The sequence below is a fragment of the Bos taurus genome, chromosome Y (assembly GCF_002263795.3).
Source record: "Bos taurus isolate L1 Dominette 01449 registration number 42190680 breed Hereford chromosome Y, ARS-UCD2.0, whole genome shotgun sequence".
Lineage (NCBI taxonomy): Eukaryota > Metazoa > Chordata > Mammalia > Artiodactyla > Bovidae > Bos > Bos taurus.
This window is the reverse complement of record NC_082638.1, coordinates 55,654,445-55,668,200: the sequence shown is the minus strand read 5'-3', so window position 1 is coordinate 55,668,200 and position 13,756 is coordinate 55,654,445.

Sequence of the window (13,756 nt, the reverse complement as noted above, 5' to 3'; positions counted from 1 at the left end):
AAAAATATTTCACCACAAATAGTGCCTAATAGCTTTTCAGAGTTATGTTCTCCTTTGATTACCTTCACAAGTTCATTGCAGCATCCAGTAGAAACAGCAGTTATGCAGGAGCTATGGATAAATGTCCTCATGTATCAAAGTGACTTTCCACTTCTGAAACAAATAGCACAAATCCCAAAAGGCCTAAACTCAGTGATGGAATTATAGGAGAACATTCTTTAGCTTTGTCCCCTCCAGATATTTTTCAAACAGTGACTACTCAGCAAAGCACACCAGACAGTGTTCATACCTCATTAAGCCATGTTCAGAATGGAGAATCTTGTCCAACACATTTTCCAAAGGACAATGTCCATTGCAAACCTATAAGCCCTTTAGGGTAAAATGGACTGACAAAAATTGACTTTCCAAGTGTAGCAAGTCAAAACAAGATTGTTGATCCCACAGAAGGCAATCTGATTGTGTTACTCTGTGACTTCTACTATGGACAGCATATAGGAGATGGGCAGCCAGAACCGAAAACTCACACAGCCTTTAAATGCCTCAGCTGCTTGAAAGTTCTAAAAAATGTCAAGTTTATGAATCACATGAAGCACCATTTGGAGCTTGAGAGGCAGAGAGGTGACAGCTGGAAATACCACACCACCTGCCAGCACTGCAACTGCCAGTCTCCTACTCCCTTCCAGCTGCAGTGTCACATTGAAAGTGTCCATACTTCCCAGGAGCCCTCTGCAGTCTGTAAAATCTGTGAATTGTCCTTTGAGACAGATCAGGTTCTCTAACAGCACATGAAAGATAATCATAAGCCTGGTGAAATGCCCTATGTATGCCAGGTTTGCAGTTACAGATCATCATTCTTTGCAGATGTGGATGCACATTTCAGAGCATACCATGGTAACATTAAGAGTTTACTTTGCCCGTTTTGTCTCCAAATTTTTAAAACTGCAACACCATACATATGTCATTATAGACAGCACTGGGAAAAGTTTTCATCAGTGTTCCAAATGTAGGCTACACTTTTTAACTTTTAAAGAGAAAAGACAGCACAAGACCCAGTGTCATCAAATGTTTAAGAAGCCTAAGCATCTAGAAGGATTACCTCCTGAAACGAGTTTTTTTTTCAGGTATCACTGGAACCCCTTCAACAGGATTGGTGGAAGTAGCATCCATTACTGTGAACACATCTGATTCTGAACCATCATCTCCCAAATCTAAAAGTAGGAGGCCAAAAAAAAAAAAAAAAAAAAAACCCCGTTAATTCTACTTTCAGTAAGTCTGAAGCAAGTATTTCAGTCAAAGTTAAAAACCCCATTAAAAACAAAAAATTCAAATTTTAGAATTATTCAATAATATCAAATATAGGGCAACCAATGTGTAATTTATGTGTTTTTGTTTTAAATACATGAAGTACAGCTTTGTTTAAATATTGAGATGTTATTTAAAAATATAGTACCTGTTTTTCATATAAGTGTTTTAACATGTAAAAATTATGTGTGTGTGTGTGAGAGAGAGAGAGAGGTGGAGAAAGGAAAAGTAACAACGTATTTTGGTATTTCATGTTATTTGCAAGTTCGAAAGCTCTGCTGCTGCTGCTACTGCTGCTGCTAAGTTGCTTCAGTCATGTTCGACTCTGTGCGACCCCATAGACAGCAGCCCACCAGGATACCCTGTCCCTGGGATTCTCCAGGCAAGAACACTGGAGTGGGTTGCCATTTCCTTCTCAAATGTATGAAAATGAAAAGTGAATGTGAAGTCACTCCATCGTGCCCGACTCTTAGCAACCCCATGGACTTCAGCCCACCAGGCTCCTCCATCTGTAGGATTTTTCCCACAAGAGTACTGGAGTGGGGTGCCATTGCCTTCTCCACTATACATATAATCTGTAGAGTGTTTAGCAATGAAATTTTCAACTGTTTTCATGCTTTGAAGATCTCAGTATTAACTATATAGCCAGATTGGAATGGCTTTGTTATGGTATGGTCCTGTGTGCTGCTGAACTCTCCGAAGTGCCTCTGTTGTGCTGTTCTAAGATAAAATGGTTCCGAAAGCCTGATGTGGAGAAGTTGATGGAGAAACTATGATGTGAGTTTGGACCAGACACGGGATTTAGTTAGTGGAGAGCTGTGGCTTCTTGTCCCAGTTGAGGAAGAGGCATGCATGCACTCCAGGCATGGAGCCAAGGCAGAAGGAACACTGTCTCAGAGTGTCTTAAGCTAGCCCAGGGACATGTCAAGGAAGCCAACCACTAAAATGCCTGTTAGGTGAGAGGCACTTGCAAGGATCAAGCAGGCCCTGTATATCATTGACTGCAGTTGGAGAAGCAGAGATAGTTAATAGAATGAGGCCTGGTGCCTGTGGACCTCCTGTTGAGTGATCAAAAGGGGAATTTGATTCATTCCATCTCCTTTCCCATTTGGCTGGCCTTTAGTTCAAAGTGAAGTAGCCCTATCCGTCTCCATCACAATAGTAAAGCAAGTTAAGATTCCCAAAGAAAAAAGCCTTGACATCCAGTTTGATTTGTACTGGACCCATAGGTTTAACTGAAAAGGATCAAACACAGGGAATCTTTTCAGTTTATGAATTGAGCTAAGTTTAGTTCTCTTTCCCTTAAGCTACAAAGGAGTTGTCCGAGAAGAGTAAATGTAGTGGATACAAAGGGTCCAGGGTGATTAAACCCTCTATAGAACTTTTCCTTACCTTTTCCAGTTACATGTATCTTACCCTAGTTTAACGTGACAATTTCACTTTTGTATCTTATCTTGCCTTGGGCAGGAATGTATTAAAGTTAACAGCTAATTCTTTGTGTAATTTCCCATTTTATCAAACTAATACTGGGTTTCCATCTTACTTGACACAGTCTGATGTGCAGGAATTTTCTCATTTATTTCAGTAATTATCAGGTCATAGAGTTATCATCCTTCCTCTACTCTATCCAACTACCTAGTCTGTGATTATACTTGTGGAAACCTTTTTTCGTGTGATCTCCAAGGGCTCTTTCACAGACCTGTGGTGTACCCTCTAAGTACTGGTTCCTGAACATCAGCACACTTGGCTTCCTCTGTGGGTTCCTGGAGTTGAGTCTCCTCCTGGAGTTGAATGCCATACCTTCTCCACTTCTGGCACAGATATCTAGAATCTCTGTGCACCATTCAAGGAACCTGGAATCTTGGCTGTAGACCTATGTCAAGAGAAATCTCTCCATTTCCTCTTCCTTTCTCCTCCTCTTTGTCTCTCCCCACTCTTTCTGCCCCTCCCCACAATTCATTTAAATCCTCTAAGCTTTCACAAAATGCTAGAAAGTGATAATCACCAAGGGGTTACCATCCCTCTCAGAACAAAAGAGAAAGGACTACAGATGACTAAGCTGTAGTAAGTCTATTGTCTCCATTTTAGGTAATTTCCTGAGTGTAAATTCAAATACAAGTAAATTGTATTTATTTACTCAATGCTTGATTGATTGGTTTACACTTTGAATATTTTACTAGGCCTTTCCAGTTAGTTCCCTTGGGCCAAAGCACTTTGCTAAGTGTCAGCTTAAACTTCTTTTAGTTGTATAACGAGTGTGTGTGTGTGTGTGTGTGTGTGTGTGTGTGTTTGTCTTCTGGTCTCAGGTGAAAACTCTATGTATAAATGTGCAGACTATTGCATTCTTATCTCCTTTATTCTATTTCTATAGTAAAAATATGAAATGTTTTCTTTATATGTTTTTATTGTTGCTTAGGATTATCAATACTGTTACTGTTGTTTGCTCTGTAGTATGCTCCTAAAGAGCACAAGTTGTATTTATTGCCAAATGAAAAGTTTCCAGTGATATGGTCCCTGACTACTTCCTCTCTTCCATTCTCTGTCATTCTACTCTCCTATTTTCCCCACTGCTGCCCTGTTTTTGACAACACTGGCCTTGCTTTCCCTAAGCAAATTCAATTTCTTCCCAATCCAAAGACTTTGCAAATGCTCTTCTTCTGGGAATGCTCTTCCCAGAAGAAGAGCATTGCTACATCCCTTGTTTGAGCTTCCCCAATGCTGTTCAAACCACACAATGAAATCCTCACACCTCTCCTTTTCCTTCTCCTCCTTAAAGACACTTTAAGTCTCTACACTCGTCTTCCCTGTCCAGCCTAAAGTTCCTAGATTTTCACACACACACACACACACAAAACCTGAAAAGAGATAATAACATCAGGGCTTTGCTTCGTAAAATTAACTTGAGTAAGTTTCTGTGCCTGCAGAACAAAGACAGTTAATACTGAGTTGAGTTCTTTCAGGAGCTTCCTCTCTTTTTCTTTTGATATCTCTATATTTTTTTCAGGCAACGGCACTTTGTTTTTTTTTACAAATGTATTGAATATCTGTCAAGATGACTATTTTGTTATTGCTTTTGGTGAATTTCCTTGTCTACTTTGCTTGTTCTTTCAGGTAAAATTTATTGTTTTATTAATGTTGCCAAAACATTGTCAGTAAAATTACTATTTATAAAAATAAAATGTTTTTTAAAAAATTATTTCTGCTGTCCATCTTTTTACAAATAACATAGCATTTTTTTTTGTTTGTTTCTTTTCTTTAAACAATCTTATTGTGTTGTCCATAAATTCTAAACAGTGATGTGTAAATGGGTTTTCTGGTTCTTAGTACCATCAAAGGCAATGAGGATATGGCTTAATAAATTTCTGTTTCTGTTTTTAGATTTTAAAGAGAATTATTTCATTGGATATTTACAACATCTGTTGAGACATTTACTTTTCTTTCTTTCTCCCTTACTTTCCTTTTCTTCCTTTCTTCCCATGACTGTCTTCCTCTTTCTTTCCTTCCTTTTCTTTTCCCAGTTTTGGCTTGACTGGATCTTTCCTGAAACAAAAGTAATTCCACTCAGTGTTGAATATTACCATCTCAAAATCCCATTCCATGTGTCATTCATTTCTAGTATTGGAATTAACCTCCTCTTCCCCTTATTAGATTGGCTACAGTTGTATCAATGTTTCTGATTTTTTTTTTTTCGAAGAAGCAGCTCTTGTTTTATTATCCCAACAAGTTTTATTTTTGTTGTTTTCTATTTTTGTTTCAATTCATATATACCTTCTACTTTCTTTAGGATTTTTTCTTTATAATCATACATTGTAAAAGCTTTCTTTATAAATTTTATGGAAATATATTTGATTTACAATGTTGTGTTTCAGATGTATATCAGAGTGATTTAGTTATGCATATACATGTCTATTTTTTAGGTTATTTTTCATTATAGGTTATTACATGAGATTATTTCCTTTCTTTCTTTCTTTTTTCTTTTTTTTTACTAGATGGTTTAGGGCTTGACCTATCTTTACTTAAATAACCTATTTTGTCTGAATCCCAAATGGTTTTATGTATACATTTTTTAAATTAAAATCTCATTCTCTATGATTTTTTGGCACGTTAATTCCAAAGATTTCACTACTTGCAGGTGAATGTTTTAATTTATAGTTTACTGAGAATTAAGTTTTCCTTGGAGGTCTGAGGGTATGTGTGTATATACACTGGCATGTCTATATACACATCCTTTTCAGATTACTACATTTTTTAAAGATATATAAATATATTTTAAAAGATATTTTCTGTTTGTATGGTAAAAACATGAAATGTTTTAATTCTAGAAATTTGTTCCCCTAAGGAATATAGTATAAAAAGTAAAGGTATAGAACTATTCCTTTGAGAATAATCCCTACTAACAGAACCTGGAAATGTTAAACAAATGATTCATAACACTTCCTAAAGGTGGTAAGAAAAATGTTATTCAAGGTAAGAGTACTACAGCGGGGGTCTTATAATACGGGAGAGAGAGTGAGCTTAAGCCTGACTCCAGCAGGGACACAGCTGGGATTTATAGCTAAGGAACAGGGTGGGTCCATGTGATAGCAAAGAGAGACTGGGAGACTGAAAAGCAATGAACAACAACAGAGTGGGTGTCAGTGGATGGAAACTTATTAATACGACCATAACGGTGCTGGTGGATTCTGGCTCAACTGAGACGATCATTGCTGAGGCTAGGCAAGACTGATAAGATATTGAGGTGAGTGATAAAGAATTTGATCTGATCTGAGGGTGGTCAGATCAAGGGTGAAGTATGTTTTCTAAATTGAAGTAGCAGAATCTAGCTTAGATTGGACTAAATGGACAGGCACCCCGGTATAAAGACATGAGCCAAAGTTGGCAGTGCATTAACGAACTACTGCTGCATAACAAATTATCCCAAAGCAACAGCTTAAAACAATATTATCTCATACTGCTGCTGAAAGTTGGGAATCCAGGAGTAATTCAGTTGAGAGTTCTGGCTCAGGGTTTCATGAGATTGTCGTCATCTGAAGCCTTGACATGGGCTGGTGGATTTCCTTCCAAGATGGCTTACTCACATAGCTGTTGAAACCAGTTTCCTTGCTGGCTGTTGGGAGAAAGCCTCAGTTCTTTCCCATGGGCCTCTCTACTGGGCTACCTGAGTGTTCTCAAGATACGACTAAGCTGGCTTCCAGAGTGAGTGATCCAAGAGTATGAGCAAGGAGGCTGCAGTGCCTTTTGTGACTTAAAGAGTCATAGTCAGACACTTCATTTTCATTTCTACAATATTCTAACATTAGAAGTGAGCCACTAAGTCCAGCCTACATGTAAAGGGGAGTATAAGGACCACCCTTGAAGGAAAGGATTTGTGGACATACTTTAAAACCACATGGTACACCCATGGCCACAAATTGTTTACATACTTGTATGTCCAAAATGCATTTTCCTGAAAATGCTTTCAAATAATTTATCCATTATAGCATTAACTTGAAGTTCAGGACCTTGTCATCGAAGTCAAGTCCAGATATGGACCGCGACCTGATGGACTGCTGCACACCAGGGTTTCCTGTCCACCATCAACTCGAGGCATGCTCAAACTCAAGTCCATTGAGCTGGTGATGCCATCCAACCATCTCATCCTCTGCTGTCCCCTTCCCCGGCCTTCAATCTTTCCCGCATCAGGGTCTTTTCTAATGCGTCAGTTCTTAGAATCAGGTTGCCAAAGTATTGGAGCTGCAGCTTCAGCATCAGTCCTTCCAATGAATATTCAGGACTGCTTTACTTTACGATTGACTATTTTGATCTCCTTGCTGTCCCGGAGACTCTCAAGTCATCTCCAACACATCAGTTCAAATTATACACGTGTAGTTCCTCTAGACCTGATGATCTGTGAACAAAAGTGATGAGTTAAAATGCTCACTTTCACAGCCAACATACAGTGCTGGGTCAGGCATAAATAACCTTCATGGGCACTCCTGTTCCAGAAAGAGGAGGGGAGATGGGAGTCAACAGTAGGAGTTCTGAAATCCCACGGGTTCTTGTTGGCAGTCCTTTGATTAGGATTTAAGGCCTGGAAACTTCCTAGGCTTCAGTCTCTGAATTTTTAATTCTGCCCTCTGACATGATTCCATTGCAGGAAAGGTGGGTAGTATATGGTTACAGTGAAACAGTCTCCCTAGCCTGCTTCCTGCTTGTCGAAGGTAGAAGTTCAGAGCTCTCTTATTTTGTACTATTGCTGGTCCTTTCAGTCCAAGCTGAACTTAAATATGTTATCTTAAAAACTTGGTGTGTCTCCTGATAATCTTACTGGTTTTCATGGTAAAGCACTCCACTCCAAAGCCACCATCACACATGTCTTCATAATAAGGCCTACTCTGTCTCGGTTTTCTGCTGAGATAGCTGAGGGATAACACCCTGAAACTTGGTACAAGTCTTATTGTGTGACTGAAATGTCTCTGAGTGACACCCCTGAACTCTTTGGAGGGCATTGGCCTGCCTAAATAATGCCATGAAGCATCCCCTTCCAGCTTTCTGAGGCTTAACAAAGAATTTTACACTCACTCATCTTTAGACCACGTTTATTAAAAATAAATAAATAAATAAGAATTGATGTATAGGTGTTATAAAATGTTATATTTAGACCACCTTATCTCAATGCCCTGGATAGAACCTTGTTTGAGAGCCATTAATTTTAGCATCCTCTGTCATGTTAAAAGACTGGAAAATTTCGAATTCAGCAAGTTCTGTCTTATTTTTTAATATTTTCTCTTAAATATATATTTTTAAATTTCCCTTTATATTTTACTATAGGCAGCAAGAAGAAACCAGGAAGCACTTTTGGCTGTTTGGCTGGAAATCTCCTTAGCTAGATATCTCAATTAATTAAGTACAGTTTCTCCTTCCTGGTACATTTCTACTTTTCATAAACTGCAGATATAGTGGACTTTTCTCTGCACATTCCCCAGGCTCTTTTTTCCTGCCTCTACTTTCTGCCAGACATCCTGGGTGCACCCCTGTGATCCCACTTAGAACGTGTTTGCTCAGTGAGATAACGGAGATCGAATCCCAGGCTTCAGTGCTTCTGCTGGCCAGAGCATATGTACCTTTCTCTAACACCTTCATGTTTTTGCTATCCAACTTCCATCACCTGGCTAGGTCAATTCCGGAAGCTCATACTCACAAGCACACTGGCAGGGACTTCTATGCCCATGTGTGCACACACATGTGCATGTACACAGTAACATCCCTGAGAGGAAACGCACACGTGCAAAACTACAAGCTTTCTTCTCTAGGAATATGAATTTTGGTAAGTACCTTTGTGCTCACAAACAAAAAGTAACTTTCTTTTCCTGGTTGTTTCCTTTCGCTTGTTAATTAATCATGTCACCTTGCACTTCTAACTCTGTGTTGCTACTGCTGCTAAGTCACTTCAGTCAAGTCTGAGTCTGTGTGACCCCATAGACAGCAGCCCACCAGGCTCCCCCGTCCTGGGATTCTCCAGGCAAGAACACTGGAGTGGGTTGCCATTTCCTTCTCCAATGCATGAAAGTGAAAAGTGAGAGGGAAGTCGCTTAGTCATGTCCGACTCTTCTCGACTCCATGGACTGCAGCCTACCAGGCTCCTCTGTCCATGGGAATTGCCAGGCAAGAGTACTGGAGTAGGGTGCCATTGCCTTCTCCATCTAACTTTGTGACTTATCCTCAAAGGTTACAAAATCTTGGCATTTGCCAGTGACACGGACCGACCTGCAGAGCAGCAAGCAGGACTGGAAGCACTTGCCATGAACAGCTGTATGACATGCGCCTGCGTTCTGCATTCTCCCATCACCTTGGACAGCTTCACAGTACCAGTCACATTGGCCTGATCCATGTGGGGACAGAAAACAAGGACCTTTGGGCTCAGCTGACTTGGAGAACCTCTCTCTCGGTGTGCACCTATCTAGGTCACTCCTTGTCAATGTTGTGCCCCTCTTGCTAGCCTACCACCCTTTATGGACAACAACATTCTGAGTGAGGCCTTCTGTTCTTCCTATCTGTGTAGCTTTATGTGTGCACCTGTCTACATGTGCCCCCAAGGGCTATCTCCATGTAGCAGGAAAAGGCCAAAGAGACGCCTGAGCCTCCAAGAGCCCCAAGAGACTGTGATAGGCCTGGGTCTTATCCAATGTTGTGAGAAAGGTGCACATGGATACAGGGTCTCTTCAGATACAAAGATTGGAACCTGAGGCCATAAAGGTAAGGTGGCATTCCTACACGTCCTCCCTTCTGTTTAACACTACCCATGCACATGGAGTCCCCAAACAGATGATGCCCTGCAAAACCTTCCCTTTGTAGGCCCACAGCTCATGCCTCCCTTGGGCGGAAAGCAGCTTTTCTATCTCAAAGGCACCAAGACGGCTTGAACCACCAAGGCCACAGTGATTTGCTAGATGTCAAGACTCTCTTCCAGTTGCTCTCATTAGGCCCAGGTAGGACTCACTACAGTCCCACATCTCTGCTTGCCTACACAGCCCACATGCCAAGGAAGCCAGCCTCCATTTGGGCCCAGGAGCATCCAAGACGGTCACCTGGAATGCAGCTTCCCTCTGAGCATCACCTGGTTTCAGATCCCCTATGACAAAATCGGAGATTTTGCTTCAGTGAGACTGCTCGAATTCTCTCAGATGCAGACGCACACTTTTGCCCCTCAGGCCCCCAAAGCCAGTGGCAAGACCCCAGAGGAAAGAAGAACTTCACGTCAGGACTTTCAGCACCCACCATGGCGTATCTTTGGCAGGACTGCTATTGCCTAGACCCTGGACCCTGAAAACCAGCAGGCCCCAAACTGCCCCCAGGGGCTTCCCTGTCTCCCACTCTCCTGAGGTCCTTTGGGACATGCAATTACTCCTTGCTCACTCCATTCCCTCCCTCACAGGCTCATCCGGGCACAGGGTCAAACACGTACAACCACCTGTGCTTTCCTCGCCTTTCTGCACTGCCAGGGAGGCAGGCTGGAAGTGCCTGGAGGCATGCCACACTCACATCCTGTCTCTCCTAGGATGCCTGTGGTTTTGCATCCTGGGAGAGATGCATCCCAAATGCATCCCCATTTGGGAAAGGATAGTGTCCCAGCTACGATAAGGCTGTCCCTCAGGGCCTATCTCCTGACCGCCTCACCACATGTGTTTCTGTCAGTTATCTCTGATGGAAGAATCATCCTCCCCGAGGTAGTACTTCAGGGGATCGTCCCACATGCCATTGCTGATGAGCTGCTGGCAACACGAGCAAGGTCAACCCAGGGCTGACCAGGCCCTGAACCCTCCCATGAGCAGCCAAGAACTCCAACATTAATCATCACCTGTGTGCAGGCCCAAAGCAACCCCACATCAGCAATCGTGTTCAATTCTGGGCCATTGTGGCCTGACAGCCAGTTGAGAAAATTAAGGCTCCTGGTGTCCAGACTGTGGCTGGGGGATGCCCATTCAAAGTCCCAGAACCAGTGGACTGGAGTGGAATGGCATGCCCTGTTCCCTGGGGAAAGACAGGGGAGACTGGGGTGGACTCCACAGGTGGATCATCTACATGCTTGCACACCCACACTCATCACCATGGGAGCCACGTGTTACCAGTGATGTCAAGGTAATACTCCTTAATGATCATGGTGTTCAAGAAGCAGGGGTTGTCCTGAAAGGAAAAGATCAGCTTGCAGCGGGACTGCAGATGGCTCCGCACCTGCACCTGCCAGGATAGGGAGGAGGGAAAAGGTGCAAACTTCTAGGGGCCTCAGCTTGCCTCCCAGGCAGGCATTAACAGCGTCCATGACTCCTCTCCAAAGTCTCACAGTGCAGGAACATGGCTAACAGGATCTTCCCACTCCCTGCCAGGTCCCATACCCATCCTTCCTCAGTCTTCCTCACTGATCTTCAAGTCGATCATGTAGTCGAGAAAGTCTTGATCTTGGTCGCTGATCATGACGGAAACTTGAGGGTGGCTCATAATCTGCTTTAGGTCAAGGAGCCATTCAGGGAGCTACATGCCAGGCCAAGAAGAGCCAGGAGCATCAGTCCTAGTCTGGGGTGGAACAAGGATATTGGAAAAGGCATCTGCAAGGAGCTGGGCACTGCCTGTTACCTGGCCACCCCTGATCTCATCAGGCTTTGCCATACCATCAGACACGCTCATGGCTCTGGGCCCCTTGTGGTGGTGTGCATCTGAGGTGGTCTGCATTCTCCGAGCAGGGACTGGTTTCTGACAGCTACTGTTCTCCTCCAGACCTGTGTATGCTTGGTAGTGGCATGTCACTGCTTACATGGTCAGATTTGCAGTCCTGTGACAATCTGTGTTTGAAAGCAAAGGGGTTGTGTGTGTGTGTGTGTGTGTGTGTGTGTGTGTGTACGTGTGTGTGTGTTGTGTGTGTATGTGAATGACTCACATGTCTCAGCTGTATGCCAGGATCACCCGCATTTACAGCAATAGCTGTGCAGATGCTGCTCTTGTGTACCATCTCTGGTCATTCCTGACTTGGAGGCCTCAGGTGCTGCTCCTCCTCAGATGCAGGCCTGAAGGAGACACTCAAAGGCATGGCTGCAACACGTACATCTGTAGCCCTGCCCAGACCCTACTCTGCTGGGCCTTTGGAGCTTGCCAATTGCCCAGGACCACATTTTCTTCAGGGGCCTCCAGCGCCCTTCCTGTGCCCTCGCCCCCTCCCCCTCCTCCTGCTCCTGCCCCTTCTCCTCCTCCTCATGAGCAGTGGACCCAAAGGAGCAGCGGAAAGGATACAGTTTTGGCCCAGAAGCCAGGGATGCCCTGGATGATGGCACTCCCCCAAGCCAAGTGATGCTTCCTCCTCTGATGGTAGGCCCTGTGGTTTTGCTCACACTCAGAGCTCAGTTCCACCTGCAGGGCGGCCAGTGCCTTCAGGACATCTAGCGCCTGGTGCTCACTCGGACCTCCCGGCCCTGCTCCTCCACCGTCTTCTCCTCCAGCTCCTGGGAGGACCACTGTTTCTGCTCCTCATCTGCCACAACCTCCACCTCTTCCATGATGTCTTCTGCAAGCAGCCAGAACTCCCACCGGATCCCTGCCACGTCTCCGTCCACCAGGGTCTGGCTGTCTTGCACTGCCTCCACCCTAAAGAGGATGGCCTCTTCACTTGGCGTGACAACTGGTGGTTGCAAGGTTCCAGCTGCGCACAGCATCAGGATGGCAGGTCGCGGGATGAGGGGTGGGGGCTTCTCCCTGAGTACTGGGGCTCACAGCTAAGGGTCCCAGGACGCTCCCACCTTCCTTTGATCGCCTCTCACGCTCCTCTTGGCCCAAGCTGGGGCAGATGTGAAGGGACACGATATAACAGCACAGAGAATGGTGCATAATGGTGGCCCAGGCTGCAGTGAACCTGTGGGACCCACTAGCTCTTTGGGGGCGGGGAGTGAGGGGGATGGTCAGGAGGTGGGGAGTGGTGTGTTGGGGGTGGCGTGAGGCCAAGGAAAGGGGTGCCGGACAGCCCAGGCCAGGGTGAACGGGCCCTGGGACATCAGCGGAAAACAGGCAGGAGCCTAGGCTGTGAGCCAAGCACAGGCTCCTTGCCCAAATCTAGACCAAGGGCGGAGAGGGTAGTGGGCGGCACCCTTATGGACATGCCCCTAGACCGGAGGGCATCTTCTGCGGTTCCTGTGCTCCAGTGCCCCCACATGGCCAGATTCTGCACCAGGATTGTAGAGGGTTTTGCATGTGGCTGGGGTAGCCCCAGGTGCTGTCATTGACCTGGCCCTGGAAATTCCAACCACGGGTTCCTGCTCCACAATCCAAACAATACCCTCCTGTGTCCCCTGGGACAGGCAATAGCTGGGAGCTCTCCCTGACTATCCAAAGGATATGCAGGGGTGCCAAGTGGCTGGATACTTTTCTTCATGGGACAGAGAGCCTGTTGCTGTCCTGATACTAGAGGAGTAGGGAAAAACCGCAACATTTGCTACCGTTGATCTCCACTGTTCAGGGAGACCAGAGCCTTAGGGTGCAGAGCTCGCTCTTTGTCTCTCTATCTTTGCTTCCGGCATAGCACTGTTTTGGACAATCCTTCTGTGTGTGTACCAGGCGCTAATGTCTGTGTGTCTCTGTCTCTCTAAGTAGTGCTGTTGCCGTCTGCCACTCTCTGGACAGCAGCTCTCAGAAAAGACGCTTATCCTTTGCAAGCCCTTCTGGTCCTGACTGAGTTGCAGCAATGGGAGATTAGACGGTTTTAGTCCACACGTTCGGAGAGTGCTTTCTCAACCTTGAGAGCCAACAGTGGGCGGTCACTGCTGAACTGCAGAATTGGACGTGCGACCCTCCCTCCCTCGCTGGACAGATGTGAACACTGCACAGGCCTGAGGTGGCTTGGCCACACTTTGCACAGAGGGAGAAATGGGGCCCGCTCTGCTGGCATGAGGGAACTCCCTGAACCTTGTTCGAATGCCTGCCAGGGAGACTCTAA